At 38.1% G+C, this 23,354-nt stretch overlaps 1 long non-coding RNA gene across 4 annotated transcripts in view; it reads left to right on the plus strand.

Moving 5' to 3' along the window:
• Window positions 1-23,354, plus strand: part of LOC146406306 (uncharacterized) — a 419,026-nt gene that overhangs the window by 96,068 nt on the left and 299,604 nt on the right. The window contains exon 2 of one of the 4 annotated variants that reach the window (XR_014809196.1): window positions 4,084-4,197. The exons of the other annotated variants lie outside the window; for them this stretch is intronic. This is a non-coding gene — a long non-coding RNA (uncharacterized LOC146406306). The remainder of the gene's footprint in view (window positions 1-4,083; window positions 4,198-23,354) is intronic. 4 annotated transcript variants of the gene reach the window in all.

The following is a 23,354-nucleotide window of genomic DNA, read 5'->3' on the forward strand; positions in this document are numbered from 1 at the left end:
TATAGCATAACCACCCTCTAACTCCAGAATATTTTTAGCACTTCAAAAGAACCCCACACTCATTGGCAGTCAATCCCCATTGCCCCTTCTCCTCAGCTCCTGGCAATTACTAATTTATTTTCTGTCTTATCCATTTAACTGACCTCATAGAATGAATTAGAAAGTTTTCTCTCCTTTAGTGTTTTTTTGAAGAGTCTGTGAAGGTTTGGTTTTAATTTTTTCTTTAACTATTTGATAGTATTCACCAGTGAAGACATTTGGGTCTGGGCTTTTCTTTGGGGAAAGGTTTCAGATTACTAATTCAAGCTCTTTACTTGTTTATATTTTCCTCTTCAGTCAGTTTCATCAGTGTGTGTCTTTCTAGGAATTTGTCTGTTTTCTAGATTACTACATTTTGTGACACACATTGTTCATATTATCCCCCTATAATTTCTTTCTTATTTTTGCAAAGTTGGTAGTAATGTCCTCTCTTTTCATCCTGAGTTTAGTAATTTGGACAGTCTCTCTTTTTTTCATGGCCAGTCTAGCAAACAACTAGTCAATTTTGGTGATCTTTTCAAAAAACCAAGAAATGGTTTATAAATTTTCTCTGTTGTTTTTTGATTCACTGTTTTATTTATTTCCTTTCCTTCTTCCTACTTGTTTTGACTTTAGGGTTTGCTCTCTTTTTTCCTTGTCTCTTAAGGAGGAATGCTAGGTAGTTAACTTGAGATCGTTCATCTTTTTTATATAGGCATTTCAGTGATAAGTTTATAGTGTTTTCTAAGTATTCTATTTCCTTGATGATCTTCTATATAGTTTTGCTTTTTCTGGTCTTTTTGTCTTTTAGGGCCACACCCACAGCATATGGAGGTTCCCAGGCTAGAGGTCCAATCAGAACTGTAGCTGCTGGCCTACACCAGAGCCACAGCAACACGGGATCCGAGCCGCATCTGCAACCTACACCACAGCTCATGGCAACACCGGATCCTTAACCCACTGAGCGAGGCCAGGGATCAAACATACATCCTCATCGATGTTAGTTGGGTTCACTAACCACTGAGCCATGACAGGAATTCTTATATAGTTTTTCTATCCATTATTGAAAGTGGGCTGTTGAAGCCTTAAACTATTGCTGAATTGTCTGTTTCTTCCTTCAGTTATGTCAGTTTTTACTTCATATATTTCAACCTTTCGTGTCCTTAAATCTAAATTGTGTGTCTTATAAATAGTGTATAGCTTGATAATTAAAAAAAAAAAAATCAGGAGTTCCTGTCGTGGTGCAGTGGTTAACGAATCTGACTAGGAACCATGAGGTTTCGGGTTCGATCCCTGCCCTTGCTCAGTGGGTTAAGGATCTGGCGTTGCCGTGAGCTGTAGTGTAGGTCAGGTCGCAGATGCAGCTGGGATCCTGCATTGCTATGGCTCTGGCGTAGGCTGGCGGCTACAGCTCCTATTAGACCCCTAGCCTGGAAACCTCCATATGCCGTGGGAGTGGCCCAAGAAATTGCAAAAAGACAAAAAAAACCAAAAACAAACAAACAAACAAACAAAAAAACAAATTGCCAATCTCTGCTTTTTGACTGGAGAGTTTAATCCATATATACTTAATATAAATATTCATAAGGTAGTCTTTGTGTCTGCCATTTGGCCTATCTTTCTATGTATTTTTTAAATTAATTTATTCCTTTATTACTGGCTTCTTTTATGCTAAATACATATTTTCTAGTGTACCATTTTAATTTCCTGTTTCTTTTACTATAATGAAAAAATTTGTTTTGGTTGCCTTTGGAGATTAAAATTAACATAACAATCTAGGTTGGATAAATAAATACCAATTTAATTTTAATTTAAATAATATACAAGACTATTAAATAGTAGTTAATTTCAATAGTATACAAAAACCTTAGTTAACTTCAATAGTATCCAAAAACTGCCTCTATAGAGCTTGTTCCCTTTATCATCCTTTGTGCTAATATCGTCGTAAATTTGCATTTTTATATATTACATGCCTATAAATGTAAGATTTAAAATTATTGCTATATACAGTTGTATTTTAAATCAGATAGGAGAAAAATAGAGTTACAAGCAAAAATATCTCAATACTGTTTTTTATATTTACATATTTAGTTACCTTTACTAATGGTCTTTATTTTTACATGTGGATATAAATTCCTGTGTATGGGTCATACTTTCTTCTTTCTTTAGCGGTCTCATAATTTTTTATTGAAAAGCAGACATTTAAAATAATGTGGCAACTCTGGAAATCATATTTACACCTACTCCAGGGTTTGCTATTTATTATTGTTGCCTTTTTTAAAGTGGTTTTCCTAAAATATTCTATAAGTCTGTATTTTCTTTCACTGTGGCCACCAGAAGTCTCTGCTTGATTAGATTAGTGGTCAGCTGATGGTACAAAGATTCCTTAAATGCCTGGAACCAATAATTTTCCCAGGCTTTATTGAGAGGCTCTATGTGAGTGTTGGTGTGTGCCTTCTAACGTTCTGGCAGGCAGTTTACACCTCTGCCTTAGCCTGTATGTCCTGCTTTGCACAGAGCCTAAAGATTAGCAAGAGGTGAGAGTTTAGGCTTTTTTAGGTCTTTCCTTGTTACTGCACAGCCCTGAACATGTGCACAACTTTGGACATTCATATAGCCTATAGATTCTCAAGAATATGTTAGAGCTTTGAAATTCATTCTTGTCATTTTATTTCCAGATTGTTACTATTTTGTGGGGGGGATCAACTTTTTGTTTGCCTCAGTTGTTAATGCAGCCTTAGGAAGGTGTACTATTAAACAGTTGCCACTAATTGTTTTCAACAAATATGCCTTGTTTCCACTGCTAAAGCTGTGAATCCCTGCATCTGGAACTTTTTATAGACAGAGACACTGAGGCAAGGCTAGTAAATGGTAAAACCAGGATATTAATTCTGTAAGACAGGGTCCATGGCTTAAGTTTGTGGCCAGTGTATTATATTCCTTCTCTTGATGCATCTTTCCCCTGGCTTTCATCCATGCTCTTCAGAGTTATAAGTGAGTAGGCTGAGTCAGGCCTGGAGAGGGCTAGCAACTCCTTTGAACAACAGTTTGCAGAAATAGAACATCTGGAGTGAGATTAGGGCAGAGTGGGGATGACCTCGTATTGAAAGAGAAAGGATCTCCTGGCCCTAAAAAGGGTGAGATCCAAGGTACTGGTGAAGGGATTAAATGTAGCAAGAAGGGACGAGACATTTGTTGAGTGCAAATGAAAATGTGTCTTATTCTTAAGGACCCAAGTTATATTCATTTTTTCAACTTACATACCCATCACCTCCATTCATAAAAAGAAGATTATCTGCTGAACAAAAATCTCCTGGATAAATTCACACAAGTGAGATTTCTGGGTCAATGTGCTTTTTTTTTTTTTTTTTTATGTCTTTTGGGGGCCACACCCATGGTTCATGGAGGTTCCCAGGCTATGCGTCAAATCAGAGCTGTAGTTGCCGGCCTACAACACAGCCACAGCAACACAGGATCAGAACTGCATCTGTGACCTACACCACAGCTCACAGCAACACTGGATCCTTAACCCACTGAGCGAGGCCAGGGATTGAACCCACAACCTCATGGTTACTAGTCAGGTTCGTTAACCACTACACCATGACAGGAACTCCTCAATGTGCATTTTTAATGTTGATCCATATTGCTAAATTGCCTTTTAGAAGTTTTTTTTTTTTTGATCAGTTTAAAATCCACCCCTAGCTGTGATGGAGACTACACTTTCCCTCATTCACACCTTGATCCTCCGTACTGAGTATCCTGAGTTTATCTTTGCCAATTTGAAAGCATATATTTGATTATTATGAGGTTGAATATCTTGCGCAGATCTTTTAACATTTGGTTATTTCTTCTTTTGTATATTACTTACGTATGTACCTGTTCATTTTTCTGTTGGAATATTTGTTATCTTTTTATAATTTTCAAGTTCTTCTTGTAGGGACATTAATCCTTTATCAGATATATTGAAAATAGTTTTTCCTACCAAAAATGGCTTTAAATCTTAGTTTAAGTAGGTGTTCCTTATTAGCCTAAAAGAGTTAATATTAATGTCATCTTTGTCTACAGACTCTAATGAGATGGGAAGAATGGAATTGGCTACCTTAGGAGCTAGTGAACTTCTTGTCATTGGGAATATTCAAATATAGGCTATTTTGCCACTTGGTCAGGATATTGTAAGAGGTGAGTCAAACATCATAAGGGTGGTTGGACTGGGTGACTTTTATGATCCCTTCCAACCCTAAGAGTATAGAAGTTTGTGAGACAAATATTAAACTTCATGATAGGTAAGCCACTGCACCAGTGATAATAAGTGAGTTGATTCCTATCATGAACACACACACCACACACCCGCACACACGCACACACCCACCCACCCTTGTGGAAGTGGGATAACTGGAGCTCAGTTGAGTGGCATAACCTGAGCTAAGACAGGGTATGCCTTCATGTGTGTCTTTATATATTTTATGTGTCTATATATATGTGAGGGAAGGAGATACCAAGGAGAAAAGTACATGAATGTGTAAATAATTACATTTCAGGGTGTTGCAACTTTTTTCAATGTATAGAGCATTCTAAGGTCAAAAGAAGGACAGACTTTTATTATCAAAGCAAAAAGGAAGCTAGATATATTTGGAAAAGGAAGAACAAAAGAAAGACAAACAAGACAATGAAACAAGCAAACAGTATTCTTTTGTCTTATATCTTTCTCCTGTCTTCCTTATATTTAATGTTCAAATCAGTGAGATAATTGTTCATTTATCCTTTGCCTAGTTTCAGAGAGGCAGCAGTTATAATCGAAATAGAATTATTAATAGGTATCATTTACAGAGTAGAAATTGATTGGCCCAAGTGTACACACACATACACACACATGCAAATGTTTTATTTTCATAACTCTATGAAATAGAGGCTTTAGTGAATCCCATTTTACAAATAAATAACTGATGCACAGAGATGTTAAGGTACTTGCCCAAAGTCACACAGCTGATAAGTAGCAGAGTCAAGATTCAAACTCAGGCAGCCAGGTTCTGGAATCCAGTATTCAGCCACCACTTGGTATTGCTTCTTGCAAAGCACAGTATGTATGTTAGGCTTTGAAGACCTGGCTTCAAATTCATGCTTCAGCATTTAAAAGCTCTATGACTTTGGAGGAATCATTTCTCCATCCTGAGCCTCAGATTCCTGATTTATAAAATGGCAGTGGTATCTTTCTCACAGGAAGGATGAAATGAGATCTTGTGGAGTCGGAAACATAGAAAACTTGCTCAATCACAGCTATTATTATTTACTTGCTTCAGACATAAACGCCATAGAAATATGAGTTGAGAAGTTTCCTAAAGACAGTTAAACCATGTCACAAAGCCAGGCCTTTTAGAAAAGTCAGGAAAAATACCAGGGTGGAAATGAAACCTCCCCCAACCCTTCAAGTGCTGTGAGGGTGATAAGACCACTTGCTACCAGAAGGTCCTGTTATCCTCCACACAGATCCTGAAAGCTCTGGTAGGATTGGGTAATCTTAGGTGATAAGAGAGATGTAAGGAATTACAACTCCTGATAAAGCACTGGGGCTTTGTTTGCCTTACTTTGAGGAGATATGGGTGACAAAGATAAGGGGCTGGCAAAAGCCCCAGGTGGGTTTACAATGACTCCTCTTGCCTGGGACAAGTGTGTGTGGGGGGGGGGGAGGTGACATTGGGGCTGGCCTGCTACTGTATTTGTTTTGCTTATCTCAGAGCTTGGTAGAGCCATCCAGGGCCAGGTTAGGTGGCTGGTGCTCTAGGAAGAGTGGAGTGAGAGCCTGGGGGCTTGTCTGTTAGCAGGACTCTCAGCCCAGAAGAAGTGCTCCTTGGTCTCAAAATGTCACGTCATGTCATCACGTGAAGACACATTCACAGAAGGAGGAATTATAGATAGGATCTTCTCCTAACACACAAGGACCAGATAGTCATGTGGAAGGTCAGGTGTGCCCTCAACTGACTGGACCTTAATGCAAGGTACATCAGACCAGCTAGGGTGCCCAGTGATATGCTGGGGAAACACTGAGGAGGGGTGGTTCCTTCTGACTGGGTGAGATTAGAGAAGGGGGACAGAGAAAGTCTTCTTGAAGAAAATGGCCTCTGAGCTGGTCCTGAATGAAGAATGCATGGGATGTTGATAGGAGAGGAGGGGTGATGAAATCTCCAGGTTAAAGGCGCAGTCGTCACACAAGTGTGGTGGCACTGAACTGTCAGATCCAGCCAGTAGCTCATGGAGAACTCTGGAGCAAGGAAACTTGTAATGTGACCTCACTTTCTGACTCCCTTTCTCCCCCTCTTCCCAAACTTCATACAACAGAAAACTAGCCCTGCATAGTAATATATGTCATACTTAAAAATGCAAATAAAACAGCTGAAGACTGAAAAAGTATTTTCTAAACATGAAGTTGATAAGAGGGAGAGGAAACAGGAATGTTAGCAGATACATACATTGGTACAACCTTCCTAAAGCAATTTGCCACTACCTAACAAAACATTTAATGCACATAGCCTTTGCCTTTGTATTGCCACATTTAAAACTCTGTCCTACAGAGAAGACATGTGTGTGAGAGTCTTACTCATTTATTAAACAAATATTTCCTGAGTCCCTGTATATGACAAAGTATGGGTGGCCTTACCAGGGATAGAGTGGTGAGAACAGCAGATGAAACCTTGCCCTCAGGCTGCTTACATGAACACGTAAGGAAATATAATTTCAGATGGTGAAAAGTGCTATAGGAAATAAATTAGGAAAAAGAATGACAGAGGGAGGTTCCCTCTGAGACGCTGACATTTGAACAAAAATCTAAATTTTGGAACATAGGACCATGAGCAGATCTAGGGAGACGGCATCTTAAGCAAAGAACATACTTAGTTTAACAGTGAGTATGTATACTAGCAAAGGAAACCAGTGAACAAAAGCAATGGAAACAATGTGATGTTCATTTTTTCAGATCTGGTTAGGAAATGGAATTGTGTGCAGTGGTTTAAGAGAGTAAGCGAATTCTCAGGTACTGATAGTAGAATGTTCTCTAAGATACAATAAAAACTTCTTAAAGTTCAGGCATTAAATACAGTAGAATCCCACTTGTGATAAATGAATGCATGTAGGAAATTTCTAGAAAGATATGTAAAAAGTGGGCTATAACAAGGATTTATAAGAAGCCACATGGATGTGAGTGTGAAGCTCTGAGAGAGAATGAAGAGAGACTTTAGGTTTTCATTTTATATGTTTTATATGAGTGAATGTTTACTATATAGGTGTACTACTTTGTAATTTTAAAATGTTTATTTTTAATAAAATTAAGTTTCAAAACTATCTACAAACAAGGAAAAAGTCAAGATAGTTCTGCTTTCTTACTTCAGTGCTGTGAGAATGTATTCATTACAATCCCTTCTGTGCTATTAGTCCTTTAAGAATTCACTTTCTTTCAGAAATTTTGTATCTTTCAGGAAAATCACTCAACACAGTTCTTGAGTTGTCAGAGTGAAGCCAAACGTGCCCCTTAGCTCCAAAACTGTTCTTCAGTCCTGGACCGGCTTCACTCAGTCACGCAGGGTCCGGGGTTATAAGGGACCCACATTTGGTCTAATGCTCTGTTGTCATCATCTTGAAATTTTTAATAATTTTTGAATGAGAGTCATTTTTTATTTTGCAGTGGGCCCTGCAGTTATGTAGTTGGGCTTGCTTACGGCACTGGGCCGTGATTAGAGACCTGAGGTTGGAACAAACCTGGCTTACTGTCCCTGAGCCAGTAGCACACATGAATAGCTGGAATCAGCAGGCCTGGGGAGTCAGCTGGAAAGATGAGCGGAGGGCCTCTTCCTCTACCCCCACTTGATAAAGTTGCATTGATGAGTTGTGGGCTTAAGGACATATCTTCTAATTTTTCAAGAAAAGCTGGAAATCCAGTTTTTAGTGTGAAAGTCCTAAGTTTTAAATGTTGCCAACTAATTCACAGGTAATTACTAAATAGAATACATCTGTCTACCAAATTTGTTTTCTAACTTTATAGATTTCAGCCTCTGTTCTCTTTCCTCAAAACACTGTCAGCAACAACTGTGAAGGGGGGATCTGTTGTCCAGGGCTTGCATTTTAACACATGAGCCAAACACAACATTTTTCCACTACAAAGGTATGGGACTGACCTAGGAAAAACTAGGGCAGTTGCTACAATTGCACATGGGTACCATGTTGACTTGTTCCGAAGGCCCAGATTCCACATGGGCCTTACAGGAAATTCAGCATCTTTCACTTTCTTATTATGTTATTTGTCTTTGTTTTGAATGTTTCAGCACTATTGTTACAGGGGAACCTGGAGAATTGTGTAATTGCTTCATATTTTCAGAATGCTTTTCATTCATGATGTGAAAAGCAAACAAACAACAACAAAAAATTCCGGCGTTTGTTTGGAAGGTTGTGTTTTTTGAGCAGTGCCATTAGAGAATTTCAGAAAATGAGAACCAGCCCTTGGACATTCTCCCATCACATCATGTACTTTGCAACTCCAAACACTCAGTCTTTTAGAATCAGAGGATTTGAAAAAGGGAACAAAATAATGCTAAAATGAAGAACTGTGTAGCACAAATAATTTGATATGTTTTCAATTCCTGAGATTTTAAAAAGAGCCCCTCTTTAAAACCATACCTTTAAATTGTCTCTGAATGGATTTCCCCTCCCAAATCCTCCCCGATTTGTTTCACATCAAATCTTTCCTGGATTTGTGATCATTTTAATTTTTTTCAGAATTAAAAAAAAAAAATGAGCTTTAGTATCTTAAGAATGAAGGTAATACTTTAAAGGGGCCAGCAAGATGCTCTTGGTCTGTGAACACCTCACAACTCAGTGGCAGATTATATGCATGTAGCTTGTATGTTTTCCATGTCCCTTTCCAGCTCCAGTGTACCCTGACTGCCTTTAGAGGGGGTCTCATAAAAATGGCCCCAGGCCCCAGTGGTTGGCAGTGTTGTTAAGGCATCCTTAGTCATCACGACCCACTCATTAAGTCCTCAGTGGTCACTATAAACTTTAACTCTTTATGATCAGCAGTTCAAGTCAGTTAGTTTCCAGTGATTACAGCGGGTACCAGGATGCTAAGTACTAGTGGTGAAAGGATTAAGAAAACCATCTAAGGAAATTAGCTGGAGGGTTGTTGAGTTTCCTTTGCATTTAAAGAGGAAATGTTAGAGGTGTGGGGACATTCTTTTCATTTGCTCCCACATTACTGTCTCATGGCTGGGAACAAGTTCAGTGGACAGGCTTACTGCATTTGTGCCAGACACTGAGATTTTCCCAGATGCTGTAAGTATATGAAAGAAGAATCTTGCTTTCCTCCCGTTTTCTAGGGTTACGTTTTACTGTTCGCAGTAAAAACGAGTGGTTAGCAGATCTATTTCTTTGCCTCCAGATCTGTTGATATCTCTCATTTTGTGCAAGCCAGATTGCTTATGAGTTACCATACCTGAAATATTTGTAGTCACCATCAACATAAGACTGCGATGACTTGATTGCAATAAACAACTTCTTTAGCTTCTTATCAGCATTGTATTAAGGCTCAGAGCTGCTAGACAAGAATGTGTACTATGATATTTTTCTTCTGTGCATATACATACACAAGTAATCATTTTAGAGGCAACACCATTATCTTGATTTTCCAGAACAAAATAACCTTGCATGCAAAAAGCCAAACAACTGAATACAACGTAAACCTAACTTTCCTGAAGCAATCTCAGCTCTTTACACATTTGTTATTCTGTTTGACATACACAATAAATCGTAATAGTTACCAAATTACTGTTCGGTTTCAAATGATGTGCACACATCTCAAATCTTAGTTAGCTGCTTGCTGGCCTGCTAAGGAATGTCATTGCATCCTCCAGGGTAATTCTATATCAATGACTTTTCTAAATAAATCTAGTTGCTGGTTTATATTAATGAACTGTCACAGTTCCTATTGTTTTCCCATGGCCTTGCAGCTGTATTCCTTCACAGGTGCTTGGCAAATTAAAATGATGCTGGTTTGGGGTTTCAGCTTGATACAAAATCACTCTTTCAGCAGATTGTTCGGAAGTTATTCATGCAAGAAACACATCTTTACTCTAGACACTCGGCTTTTCTGCTTATCCAATACCCATGCTTTTACTGACACTTTGCATTTCTGTTTTCCTCACCAAAGAAGTACAAAGAGATTGTCTTTCTTACTTAGAACGTTTCTATTAAAGAACTGCAAGCATTGGAAGCATTTTCTTTTAAAAGACATGTGTTCTTTTCAGTCCTAACACTGTGTTCACAGATCACAAACATCAATTACTGATGTTTGCAGATTATATATCTTTTTGGGTTGTTTTTGTTAACATCCATTACCCAAGGGATTAACAGGCAGGAAGAAAATTATTACATGCTAACTATCCAAAACCACATTAAATATTCCCTTTTGGATCTATAATAGCCTCTATTTAAAAATACTTTGCTCATGACTAACTCCTACCAGTGCAAAAGAGAATGTTGAACACGTAAATAGCTACTCAATTAAATTGTCCAGGCTTCTTTTATAGATGGGGCTTTCTCCTGCTGTACACCTCCCTAATCCTAGATTTTCTTTCATCATCCTGAATTCCTTTCTTGACCTCTTGGGGGCTACCACCAGTGCATCTGAGCCCTGACCACTGGAGTGCTCTGGGCTTTTCCTCCAGAAGCATGTGAGCTCTGACCATTGGAGTGCCCTGGGCTGTCCCTCCAGGGGCCCCAATGTTGCCAGTCTCTCAGGTGCTCAGCTCTGGATTTCCACACACCCACACATCCTCCAGGGGGATATATACCTAACCTTTCCTTATCCTTAATATAAAGCCTGCTGTTAAATTACTATATACTAAAAATTATCTACACATCTTGATCTTTTAACTCTCAGTGTCCATATTTGCTGCTTATTATGGTACAGATACAAATGTTAATACTTTGGGGATTAGGCAAAAACGCCTTTCCTTCCAGCCACCCTTGTGAACCAGCAGAGCCTGCTGATTGACTACCCAATATCCAGTATTCATCCTGTCCATCCTTCAGCTTAGAGGGGGAGAGGGACAGAGAAAATTATATTTCCCAACCTCCCCTGCAGATGTGATGATCAGGAGGCTGTAAATGGAAATGACTACACACAAGCCTGCCCCTAACATCACAAGGGATGGGCACAAGAGTACACATAGAGGTCTACCTACTAGGTCTCTAAATAGTTTAAAATGATAAACTGAGTTACTGAACTATTAAATAAAATAGCTCCCTTCCTGTTCCCTTGACCAGTGTACCTTAACATCTGGAAGACTTGGAATAGTTATATCACTCTTTCAGTATTTTGCTACCATTTCTATGTGGATAGCTCTGCAGTCTAGGATGGTTGCCTTCATCCTTCCTTGGCCCCATTTCAAATGAACACCCCTGCAGAAAGCACATGAGGAGATTCAGACTGTTAAAACCTCAGTCAGAAAGTTCCCATTGTGGCTCATTGGTAATGAGCCCAACTGGTATCCACGAGGATGTGGGTTTGATCCCCAGCCTAGCTCAGTGGGTTAAGGATCCGGTATTGCTGTGAGCTGTGGTATAGGTCACAGACGTGTTTAGGATCTGGCATTGCTGTGGCTGTGGTATAGGCTGGCAGCTGCAGTTCCAATTTGACCCCTAGCCTGGGAACTTCCATATGCCGTGGGTGTGGCCCTAAAAAAAGCTCAGTCATAACTAGAGCCCTGAGTGATACCAGGGACACGAAGTGATGCCCATAAGAGCTGGCCAGGCAGTTAGAAGCTAGGGAGGGTCAGCTGTGAGGAGGAGGAGGAGAAGGTTGAATACAACAGATAGCAGAGTAAGGAAAAATGAGAAAGGACAAAAGAAGGAAAGGAAAGAGAGAGGGAAGAAGAGAGGGAAGTGGAGGGGAGGAGGGGGACATAGGAGGGAGAGAGGAAGTCGGGCAGGGGAAGGGAAAGGAGAATCAGGATAGAGTTACAAAAAATCATCCCCATGGCCTCAGGTGCCATTTAACTTTCTCTCTTGCCTAACCCTTCTCCAGACATCAAACAGATCATATCAACATAACTGATCCCTGTTCTTCTCTGAAAGGTTATGATCAACAACAGCTTTATGAATGGTAATGATACACAGTTAAGTGAGAGCAATCCCTGATTGACCAGAATTCAGATAATAGTCACCTATTCATCCAATTATTTGGGCAAATGCAAAGGTCAACTTTTAATTCTAATAATAATATAATAGCTCATGGACTTGTTAGGAAGACTTTGAGGTTACCAGCACAAGTATGGTCTGCCTTTTTTAATTGGTCAAATGGAAATGTATCTCCCATCTACAATGTCTTTTATGACTTGGAGTAAACCTTTCCCATGGACTTAATTGCTGGGGCTCTTTCATCAAGCCTCTTGTTAATATTCCTTGTAATATTCCCACCTGTTCTGATGTCAGTCTGGCTCATCCATCACCCCTGCAGGGATATTGTCGCAAACAAGGCCACAGACTCATTCTGCATCGTGGCAAACACTCTAACGCAGCTGGAGATTTATGACCTACCTCTGATTCTATCATCTCAGGCCAGGCTGGTTGAGGCCTTTGACTCATTCACTGTACATCCTGATAGTGTAATTGTGTTTAAAAGTTCTGCTCTATCACTGGCAGAGTCTTAACTCCAAACAATGGAGGAGGGAACTGTTTTCCATGAGATCTGAAACAGGCTCATCTACTATGGAATGATTCTCCCAAGCAATTGGCACTCCAAGCAAACATGGAACAAATTTCAGGCACAGATGGAGTATTCACACACACACACACACACACACACACACACACACACACACACACACACCCCTCCATCCCTTTCTCTCTCTTTGTATCTCTTTCTTTCTGACTTTCTCTCAATGTGTGTGTCTCTCTTTTGTCTCTTCTCTCACTTTGCCCAGATTTTGAAATAAAGTGTATTTTTCCTTGCTTCTTTTGCACCACTTGAATTCTCAGATGGTATGAATTCATATTTCTAATTAAAATTCTATTATCTACCAAGTCATTGATGTCACTAAAAATGTTGGTGTTTCATTTAAGATTAATTCCTTAAAAATGAGCCCAGATAATTAATGTAATCTTCCTGCGAGTTAGACTTGGCTTCTCCCCAAAGTGCTGCAAATTCTTATGTTCTCAATGGAAAGAGATGGGCTGATCTTTCAGCAAGGGTGTGATATGGCTTTTTAGTGGCTTCTGTTTGATCTGTGGTTAGAAGAGGTCTAAGAATCAATTATACCTTGGAAAAATAGGTACTGAACTTGCTTACATTCTTTTTTTTTAATTGAAGTATAGTTGATTTACAGTGTTGTGTTAATTTCAGATAAACAGAAAAGTGATTCAATCATGTGTGTGTGTGTATGTATTCTTTTTCAGATTCTTTTCAATTATAGGTTATTATAAGATACTGACTATACTTCCCTGTGCTACATAGTAGGTCTTTGTTTATCTGTTTTATGTACAGTAGTGTGTATCTGTTAATCCCAAACTCCTAATTTATCCCTGCGCCTCTTTTCCCCTTTGGTAACCATAAGTGTATTTTCTATGTCTGTGAATTATACTCACACTCTTGAGTTTAAACAATTCAGTAGTCATTTCTTCACCAGTGTAGCCATGCAATACTTTACCTGCTTTGTATAGGACTGACATCCTTTGTGTGTGAGCAGGTAAGGTGGAGAATTGCCCACATATTAGGCTTTCCATATGCTTTGTTTTGATGTAGCACCTCAAGGAACAGGTTCCATCAGGGTGGATGTTCTGTTGGTTGTTGATTCGGTCTCAGCTTCCTTCAGTGACAGCCTGTCTCAACACTGTCAATACCTCTTCAGTGTTGACAATAAGCAGACATGATGGCAGGCTGTTCTTGTCTGCTCACTTAATGACTTCACTGATGACATGCAGGTGTGCACTGGTGTTGTACCTAGTCTTGAAGCTTTCGTGTTCTGGGTAGTAGGAAGGCTGGCTCCATTAGCTTCTAGTCTTATGAGAATATATAAAACTGATCTGGGCACTTGCCAGCTTGAGATGAGCAATGTATGGCTATAATGAATCCCTGACTCATAATTTTCAAGATAGCATTAAGGAAACATTAGGTCACTTCATCGAACAGACTGAAATGCATCAAGAACATGCTTTTGGTTAAAAGCATTTGAGGAAGTTATTCTACACCTGACACATTATAATTGTAACATTGTTCAGCCTTTAAAAGCAAGAAATCTGAAGATGATTCCAAACATTCAAGAATAAATTTGCTTCGCTCATCTTGTGATGAGTTTTACTCATCCTTCTAGAGCATGAGAGACAATAAAGTTGAGTGTTTATGCACATGAACTCTGCAGATATGCTGTGCTGATTTCAATCTAAGCTTTGAACAAGGTCCTTAAGGTCCCTGTGACTTAATTTCCTCATATGTACCACTGGAACAAATAATAGTACCTACCTTTTAGGGTTATAATTAAAATCAAACCATACCTGGCACATAGTAAATGCTCAATAGTGGTGAGCTGTTATTAATGGGGCTGAAAGCAAAGAGGTGAAATGATTTTTCTTTAGACTAGAGAAAGGGTCTGAGACAGACCTAGGAATTCAAAGCAGGTCTTGAGATCACCTTTCCACAGCTGCATCCAACAGATAATATTCCCCTGGACAGTGCCGGCTATCAGTGGTGATTGAGTGATTGATTTCTTTATATCCACTGCTTGTTTACGCCACTGCTCAACACTTTTAAAGACACCTTTTTCCTGAAGTTGTTTGTTCTTTTTCCTAATTGTCATCTTGGGTGTCTAGTGCTGACACTGCTGCTAAAGTCTTTCCCTGCTTGTGCAGACTATGCATCTGTCAACACGGAGCTTGATGTTGCTTCTGATGTATCAGTTATCAGTTGCTCCAGAATGGAAGTTGATGAAGGGCCACTCGTGAATACTTTAATCACTCAGTTTCCTTAATTGAGCCTACAGGACTATGCACATTTATATATAACTAGACTACTTAACTTAGCCAATCATCAAATATTTATCAGATATTTATTATATGCAGGCCAAAATAATGAGGGGAGGGCAGAGGGATGGCTAAAGAGAGAAACAGACATTTTTCAGGCCTTGAGTATGCTGGGCACAGTACTAGGCACTTGAAATGAATTATTTCATTCAGTTCTCATCCCATTTTACAAATGAAGAAATGGGGTCTGAGAGAGGTTGTGTTAGAAACAAACATAGGATGGCTGACTACAGAATTGACCAAGAACAACTTTAAGAATGGAAGATTAGGAGTTCCCGTCGTGGCTCAGTGGTTAACAAATCCGACTAGGAACCGTGAGGTTCCGGGTTCGATCCCTGCCCTTGCTCAGTGGGTTAACGATCCGGCGTTGCCGTGAGCTGTGGTGTAGGTTGCAGGCACGGCTCGGATCCCGCGTTGCTGTGGCTCTGGCGTAGGCCGGTGGCTACAGCTCTGATTAGACCCCTAGCCTGGGAACCTCCATATGCCGTGGGAGCGGCCCAAGAAATAGCAACAACAACAACAACAACAACAAAAGACAAAAGACTAAAAAAAAAAAAAAAAAATGATAAAAAGAATGGAAGATTAGTGGATAATCGTTTAGTTAGAAGATCAATAAGAAAACATTGGCTTTAAGTGACACATTTGATCAAATGGTCTGAACAGATAAATCCAGAATATTACATCCAAAAGGAACAGAATACACATTCTTCTCCAGTGCACATGGGACATTTTCCATGATAAATCATATTGTAGGTCACAAAACAATTCTTAATAAATTTAAGAGGATTGAAATCATATCAAACTTCTTTTTTGACCACAGTGGTATGAAACTAGTAATCTGAAATGAACAAAATTGGAAAATTCACAAACATGTGGAGATTAAATAACACGCTACTGCATAGGTCAAAGAAGAAATTAAAAGAGAAATGAAACATTACTTTGAGACATGGAATGGAAATATTACATACTAAAATTTATGGAGGTACAGCAAAGGTAGTTCTAAGAGGGAAGTTCATAGCAATGAATGCCTACCTCTAGAAATAAGAAAAGTCTCAAATTAACAATCTAACTTTATATACCTCAAGAAACTAGAAAGAAAAGAATGAACAAAGCCCAAAGTTAGTAGAAGAAAAGAAATAAGAATGATTTGAGCAAAAATAAATGAAATAGAGACTAAAAATCCAATAGAGAATATTAATAAAACTAAAGACTGATTCTTTGAAAAGATAAAGATAAATGAAATTGACAAACCTTTAGCAACACTCACCAAGAAAAAAAGAGAATACCCAAATAGATAAAATTTACAGTGGAAGAGGAGACACTACAATCAACACCACAGAAATGCAAAGGATCATAAGAGATTACTACAAACAATTATATATCAGCATAATGGACAAACTAGAGGAAATGGATGAATTTCTAGAAACATACAGTATACCAAGACTGTATCACGTTGAAATAGAAAATTTGAACAGAATGATTACTAGCAAGAAGATTGAATGAGTAATTTTTAAAAAACCTCACAATAAACAAAAGTTCAGCTCTATTGTGGCATAAAAATCCTAGAAGAAAACATAGTTGGTAAGCTACTTGAAGTACATCCTTGTGATGACATTTTAAAACCCAACAACAAAAGCAAAAGGCACAAAAGCAAAAATAAATGAGTGTGATTACAACAAACTAAAAATCTTCTGCACAGCAAAGGAAACCATCAACAAAATGAAAAGGAAACCTACTAAATAGGATAAAATATTTTCAAATCATGTATCTGATAAGGGACTAAGATTCAAAATATACAAAGAACTCATGTAACTCAATAGCAAAAAATTAATAATAATAAATTGGATTTAAAAAATGGGCAAAAGATCTAAACAGGCATATTTCCAAAGAAGACATAAAGATGGCCAACAGGCACAAAAAAAAAGATGCTCAACATCTCTAATCATCAGAGAAATGCAAATCAAAACCACCGTAAGATATAACCTCACATCTCTTAAATGGCTATTATCAAAAGGACAAGAAATAACAAGTGTTGACAAGGATGTGTATAAAAGGGAATCCTGGGCACTGCAGGTGATGGTGTAAAATGGTGCAGCCACCATGGAAAACAGTATGAAGGTTCATCAAAAAATTAAAAATAGAGCTGTAGAGCTACCATATGATCTAACAATTCCACTATTGGATATTTATCCAAAGAAAAAATACCAACTTGATATATGCACCCATATGTTCACTGCAGCATTATTTACAGTAGCCAAGATATGGAAGCAACCTAATTGCCCAATGATGGATGAATGGATAAAGAAATTATGGTATATAAATAATACAAAGGAATATTATTCAGCCATAAAAAGATTAAAATTTTGACATTTACTACAACATGGATGGACCTCAAGGGCATTGTGCTAGTAAGTAAAATAAGTCAGACAGAGAAAGACAAAAACCATGTGATCTCTGTAACATGTGAAATCTAAAAAAGAAGAAATGCTCCTAGATATAGAGAATAGATTGGTAATTCCCACAGGCAATGGGTAGGGAGTGAAAGAAATGGGTGAAGAGGGTCAAAAGTGAAAAGAAAAATGAAACCAACAAATACAGTGTATTACTGAACAGTAACAACAATGGCAAATCTCACTTATGGAAATTTATCTAGGATATTTTTCTTCAACAGATAATCAGAGAAGTGCACAAATACATATGTGTGCATGTGTGTGTGTGTATATTCACACGTGTGTACCCTTTACTGTGTAGTTGCAATACTGAAACATGAATGATTTAAATGTTTAAGTAATCATGGTAGGATTACACAGTGGTATACTGTAGAGGTATTTAAAAAGATATTTTATATATATAAATACATATATATAAACATATATACATGTAAATTCGCCAACTAGGAAAAATACGGAAGATATCTTTTTGAGTGGAATGAAAAGTCATGTTACAGAATAGGATGAATAGTATATTCTCATTTCCATCAAATTATAAATGTAAATACATCTTAATTCCTAAACTTGAATATGAATGAAATAGTCATATATGTATATATATGTCAGAATTATTGAAATATAGTTTACATATAAAATTAATCACTTTAAAGTTTCCAATTCAATGGTATCTAATATATTCAGAGTTTTGCAACCATTACCACTATTTAATTTTACAACACTTTCTGAATGACCCCAAAAGAAACCCTGTGCCCATTAACAGTTACTCCTCATTCCCTCTGCCCTTAGTCTCTGGCAAAGATTAATCTACTCCCTATCTTTTAGGCTTTGCCTATTCTGGACATTCCTTATAAATGGAATCATACACTGTAACCAACTTCTTTCACAGAGTGTATTGTTTTCAGGTTTTCTCTATACTGTATCATGGATCAGTATATCATTCCTTTTTATAGCTGAGTAAAATTCCATCATAGGGATTTACCGCATTTTGTTTACCCATTCATTAGTTGGACATTTGGGTTGTTTCCACTTGAGGCTATAGTGAATAATGCTGCTATAAAAATTCATGTACAACTTTTTGTGTGGACATATGTTTTCAGTTCCTTTGGGTATATATTTAGGAGTGTAATGGTTGAATGAAATGATAATTCCATGTTTAAGATTTTGAGAAATTTTCAAACTCTTTTATGAACTGGCTGCACCATTTTACATTTCCTACCAACATTGAATAAGAGTTCCAGTTTCTCCACATCCTTATACTTGTTATGTGTCTTTTTGATTATGGCTATCCTAGTGAGTGTCAAGTGGTTATATAAAAATATTTTATAATCAACACAAATCCAAGTCCAAGCCACTGGACTTCTGTTTTGGAATAAAATTCAGACTCTGTGATTCTTGGGGCCACAAGAGTGTCAAGAGGGAAAGGATCAGAGAATTAGGCTTAGGGTTGAGATGACCAGAAGAGAATGCTGAAGAAATGTTAGTGTGAACTGGACAGGAAAGGTCTCTCTCTTTTCTTTTCATCTTAGATCAAAATGCCCCAAATGGATTTTCTCTGTGATCAAACTGCTGAACTTAGATATTTAGTAAAAATACTTTCTTTTAACTGTTTTTATAGCAATTCATATTGAATGGAATGGTTTAAACAGATTCTGTAAAGTTTTAGTTGATTGGTTTTCATTTCATTCTGTTTTCATAGTAGTATTTCAAGGAATAGTCTGTGTAGAGTGCTAATAAACATAGGGTGGTTTAATTTTCTTATAAAATATCTAATATTGATAAAATATATTTCATTATTAGGAGTCAAATTTCTGTATTTCAGACATGTATTCATTCAGTTAGTACTGATTTTTTTTTTTTTTTTTTTGTCTTTTTGCCATTTCTAGGGCCGCTCCCGCGGCATATGGAGGTTCCCAGGCTAGAGGTCTAATCAGAACTGTAGCTGCTGGCCTTTGCCAGAGCCACAGCAACGCGGGATCCAAGCCGCGTCTGCAACCTAGGCCACAGCTCACAGCAATGCCGGATCCTTAACCCGCTGAGCAAGACCAGTGATGGAACCCGCAACCTCATGGTTCCTAGTCGAATTCATTAACCACTGAGCCACGACGGGAACTCCCTGACTTTTTTTTTTTTTTTTTTTTTTTTTTTCACCTTTTAAAAATGACTTGACTTTGCCAATTGTTTTGCCTTTTTTTTTTTTTTTAAGGTTTCTTTGCCAACTTTTCATATAGTGTGCTTCATTGCCTTTGTAGAATACTTACTTTTTTAAGTGTTTTTTCTGTTTGCTTTACATATTTTTTAGCAGTTTTTGGATTTTAAGTCAATTTATTTTTAATCCTTTTTATAATTTCACAGTTATTAACATATCAAAATTTTATGTATTACTATATGAATCATTATAGTAATCCAATCAAGGGGGCTTCAGTTCCTTTGAATAGATTTACCTTTTCAAGTCATATCTTCTTTCACGCTTTTAGTAAGTCAGTGCATCCCAACTGCTCCTTATTAAAGACCAGTTATTTTTTGTATTTTATAAAATTCAAGAATATGTAATGTTTATTGCAAATCACAAGATTTGGTAGGGTTTTTGTTTGTTTCTTTCTTTTGCTTTTTTTTTTTTTAGGGCCATACCTGTGGCATATGGAGGTTCCCAGGGTAGGGGTTGAATTGAAGTTACAGCTGCTGGCCCACACCACAGTCATAGCAATGCAGGATCAGAGCCATGTCTACAACCCACACCACAGCTCAGGGCAACACCAGATCTTTAACCCACTGAGTGAGGCCAGAGATTGAACCCAATTCCTCATGATACCAGTCAGGTTCTTATATCACTGAGCCACAACAGGATCTCCTTCCCCAGCTTACTTTTTAGTAAACATTTTTGGGGGAAACTGTTACTCGTGTATTCTTTAAGTTAGAATTGTCTGAACACTTGAGTGTCCTCTGTTAGTGCTGCTGTAATTTGAAAAGCACCATGTTATTCTTAGATTGTATCCCCTGCAAAAATGTCTCAGTTAGTGACTAGCCAAAGACAGTGTAAAAATAATAAAGGAGTAAATCAAAATTATTTTAATTTCTGATAAAGGAGTGTCCTCCAACATATGACTTTCTCATAGTGATAGACCTTAGGATCTGGTTAGAGCTTATAGTTAACATTAAACCGAAAGACTCTTAAGTGAGTATCCTTGGGAGTTTCCATTGTGGCATAGAGGAAACAACTCCAGCTAGTATCCATGAGGATGTGGGTTCAATCCCTTGCCTCACTCAGTGGGTTGGGGATGCAGCATTGTCATGAGCTCTGGTGTAGGTCAAAGATGTGGCTCTGATCCCGCCTTGCTGTGGCTGTGGTGTAGGGCAGCTATAGATCTGATTTGATCTCTACCCCTGATTTGATCTCTAGCCTGGGATCTTCCATATGCCATGACTGCAGCTCTCAAAAGCAAAAATAAAAAATAAAAATAAAATAAAGTGAGTCTCCTTATACTAGTAGACATTTACCATACAATGATGTAATGGGCGTATGATCTACTTTGGGAACTATGGTGGGCTCCTTACCAAACACCAGGTGTGAAACAAGGGCAGTGACTGCTCACCAAAGGTAATAAAAATAACAGTGGCATGAAGGGCTATGATTCTAGCACATGTTCTCTCCAAGGTGCAGATAAAGTGTCTAAATTCTGATGCAAGGAAGAGAAAATGAATCCATTTACCCCAGACACCTTTGTATGGATTGAATTTTGCTCCTCATCTCCCTCCCAATTCATATGTTGAAGTCCTACCCATTAGCATCTCAGAATGTGACCATATTTGGAGGTTGGGTCTTTAAAGAGGTGGTTAAATTTAAATGAGATCATCATGATGGTATCCTTGGAGAAAAGATTAGGCTTCAGACACATATGGAGAAAAGACTAAGTTAAGAGACAGGGAGAAGACAGCCATCTGCAAGCCAAGGAGAGAGGCCTTAGAAGAAGCCAACCCTGCATTACCCTCTGATCTCAGACTTCCCACCTCCAAATAAGTTTCTGTGCTTAAAGCTATACAGTCTTCATTTTGGGAGTCTTAGCAAATTGGTACAATCTTAATCTCAAATACTCAGTTTTATGATATTGAGTCTATATGTAATAGTTTTCAATTAATAATCATTTTAAGACACAAAGCAGTGTTGTGGAGATCTTTTCTTGACCAGTAGTTGTCAAAAGAGGCAAGTTTGTTCTTCATTGGCTAGGTGGAAGTTATGTCCTGTGCATCTGTGCAAGGTTCAAGGACAAGCAGCACTGTTTCTCCCATGCAGCATAGCAGGGTGTAGGCAGTGCAGTGCTGGGGTTACACGCACAGTTTCTGGATTTCAAGAGCATTGAGCTGACCAGGTGATTGTGAGGCTTGACTTCATTGGTATATGTCAAGTAGTGCCTGACATGTAATAAATGCTGTCTAAGCAGTAGCTCTTGTTCTTACTATTATGGAGTCAAAGAAATTGGAGATGAAAGTGACCTTCTCCTAGTTACTATTCGTGAGTCAGAGTAATAATAATAAACTGGGAAAAGAATACAAAGTAATAAAGTAAGTTCCATTGGGGATGTAAGAGCAATCACTAGCTCTCATGTGGTACCCACAACCATTTGCTACAACCTTGTCTCCTAATTTAGCACAACTTCCTTCAAATATCTGTTCTCCCCAAATTCTTTTAAACTTTTCCTAATTTCTCACCTTTGGTTTCCTCATGCATCTTTTTGGCTGTTTTTGTGCATTGTTTTGTTTCTTCTGAGCCTTGGATTCTTGAAAAATCATTCCCTGCGCAACAGGGAGTCTAGTGTGATTCTGTAGGTTATTAGGTTGCATGAGGATGGAGGGGGTAGCGTACCGAGAATAGAGAACTAAAACAAAGGGATGTTATATGCACACAGCTTGGAAAATGTACAAATTGAAGGTAAAAATTAAGCAGAAGAAAACGAACAAAAAAATCAGAGAGCCAAGAAAAGCTAAGACTTCCTCTTCTTCCTTTCTTTCCTCCTCTCCCTCTCTTTTAACCTGTTTCCTCTCCTTCTTCCCTCTCTCTGTTATACCTCCTCCATCCTTCTTTCATTTCTTTTTCTTTTTTTAGAGCAGTTTTAGGTTCAAGTAAAACTGAGAAGAAGGTACAGAGAGTTAGGGGAACATGCACAGCCTCTCCCATTATCAACATCCCCCACTAGAGTGGTAACATTTGTGACTGTCAGTGAGCACACATTGACACATCATAACCACTCCAGGTCTGTGTTTACATTAGAGTCCACTCTTGGTGTGCATCCTGTGAGTCTGGAAAAATCTATAATGACATGTATCCCCATTATGGTATTATACAGAGTAATTCCATTGCCCCCCAAACCATCTGTGTTCTATTCCTCCATCCCTGAAAACCACTCATCTTTTTCTTGTCTTCATAGTTTTGCCTTTTCCAGGATGTCATAGAGTTGGAATCATACAATAGTAGTCTTTTCAGATTGGCATCTTTCACATAATCATATGCACTTAAGTTTCCTCTATGTCCTTTCAAGGCCATGTCCTTTCATAGCTCATTTCTTATTAATGCTGAATAAAACTTCATTGTCTGGATGTACCAGAGATTACTTATCCATTCACCTACTCTTGGGCATCTTGGTTGCTTCCAAAGTTTGGCACTTATGAATAAAGCTTCTGTAAACATCCAGATACAGGTTTTTGTGTGGACGTAAGTTTTCAATTCCTGTGGATAAATACCAAGGAGCATAATTGCTAGATTATATGGTAAGAATATATATGATTTTGTTAGGATCCACCAGACTGTTTTCCAAATTGGCGGCACCATTTTGCATT

This window comes from Sus scrofa, chromosome 1, assembly GCF_054392235.1.
Source record: "Sus scrofa isolate SSC_HxYL_T2T_F1_AM1 chromosome 1, Sscrofa_HxYL_maternal_Yorkshire_Landrace_v2.0, whole genome shotgun sequence".
NCBI classification, from domain to species: domain Eukaryota; kingdom Metazoa; phylum Chordata; class Mammalia; order Artiodactyla; family Suidae; genus Sus; species Sus scrofa.